Source organism: Hipposideros armiger, unplaced genomic scaffold, assembly GCF_001890085.2.
Source record: "Hipposideros armiger isolate ML-2016 unplaced genomic scaffold, ASM189008v1 scaffold_575, whole genome shotgun sequence".
Classification (NCBI taxonomy): domain Eukaryota; kingdom Metazoa; phylum Chordata; class Mammalia; order Chiroptera; family Hipposideridae; genus Hipposideros; species Hipposideros armiger.
Window position 1 is genome coordinate 268,510 of NW_017731925.1, and position 2,109 is coordinate 270,618.

The window sequence follows — 2,109 nt, forward strand, 5'->3', positions numbered from 1 at the left end:
TAAATTAAGAATGTTTACTCTTTTAAATGATAAGGAACCATGTTGTCTGTAGTTTCCTTTTACTTCTTAGAGTTGTGTTTCTCTATGATTTTTTTTCTAGGCTAACTGCATCAAAATTCCTTGGGTGCTTGCTAAATATTCATATAGATGGGAACTACTTCCCAGAGATTCTGATTCAATAGGTCTAGGCTTTTAGGATCAGGAACCTGCATTTTAATATAATTTTTAAGGTTTGAGAACCAATGCTTATGGAAATTAGCCCACTAGAATATGGTTATGTAATACTGTTAACATCTAATATTTTTCCTTGTTTAATCAACTTGTTTTATTCATCAAATCAGTAAGATTTGCTTCCTCAGAGATGTATTAGATAAACTAAATAGTTTTTAAAGGCAATAATAATTATAAAATATAGGATAGAGTGTAATATCCTATAGCACATAACTGAGTTTCAGAATCACTTTTGTTCTTAACATTTTCAGTCTTATTTCTTTTAATCTGATGGATTTCTATCTTACTGCAATTCTCCTGTTTTCAAATAGTGCCAAGGAATGCTAATATTTCATTTATAATAATTTATTTGAACTCACATTGCATTTTAGTCTGGATCATGGGATTTATTTATTTATTTAAATTAAAGTTTATTGGGATGACAATTTATCCATAAAGATATATGTGCTCTGATCATTGCAACCTTATTTACGGTGGCTAATACATGGATCATGGCATTTAGTATTACATTATTCTTTAGTTATTTTGTATACATCGATCTTATCTGCTTAAATAAATTGTATATTGTTTGAGACTAGGAGCTGTCTTTTATGCATATTTATATATCCACTCTAACATCCAGTAGGAATTGGGCAGGTAATGCAGACAGTGAATAATGTTTTTAAATTGATAGTTTTCAAATGTTATATTTTCTTGGTATGTCTTTTTTTTTTTAAGTTCATGAATTTCAATGTCTCAAAAATAGCACCTACTTCAAAAGTGATAAGCGAACATTTAAAAATCTATAAGTGTGTTCAAAATGTCTGTTACGGCAGCATTAATTTTTAATTTTGCTCTATGGTAGAATTTAAGGAAAATACAGTAGATGCATTGATGTACATAATAAAAACTAACATTTGTAAACATTTTTAATGTACAAAGTATTTCTGCACTTTTTATTTATTTAGTAATAACAACAATCCCATGAATATAACTTTTATTAATATTTGAGCAACGGTTCAGAGAAGTTTAAGAGACTGGCTTAAGAGCAAACATATATCACTAAGATGTCTTTGTGCTCCAAGATTTTTGTGTACATGGTGAATACAAACACATCAAAATCTGACCAGATAAATACAGTTCATGGGACAAATGTTAATAAGAATACAAAAGCAAATAAAAAACCCTGAATTTTTTACACTTGCTGAATAAGGAAGACCTGCATTTGAAAACATAGTCTCACCAGTGTATGAGTGTATTTACCAGTGTATTGATAAATGAACAGGGTTTTTTAAAAGATTTTTTTATTGGGGAGTTGGGGAGGGGAACAGTGTTGAAGAATTGGGGAAGGGGAACATTGTGTTTTTCCAGGATTCATCAGCTCCAAGTCAAGTTGTTGTCCTTCAATGTTAGTTGTGGAGGGTGTAGCTCAGCTCCAAGTCCAGTCGCCACTTTCAATCTAGTTGCTGGGGGGTGGGGGGGCTCAGCCCACAATCCCATGCCGAAGTCGAACTGGTAAGTTTGTTGCACACTGAGCCATTTGGCTGCCCGTTGGCAGCTGGTAGCTGCTCAGTTCAAGGTGCCATGTTCAGTCTCACTTTCCGGGGGTGTGGGGGAGAAGGGGACGGGAGAAGGGGGGGCGCAGCCCACCATCTGATACAGGTGTCCAACTGCCAACTGGCAACCTTGCTGCTAAGAGCATGTGCTTTTACCAGCTCAGTGGCAGCTCAGCTCGGGCACAGCTCACTGGCCCATGTAGGAATCGAACTGGTGACCCTGTTGCTCAGAGCTCACGCTCTTAGTCAACTGAGCCACTCAGCCAGCCCAATGAACAGGGTTTGGACTAGTTCTAATAGAAGTGGGAAGGTTATGACTGGCTCTATCACAGAAAAAAAAAAA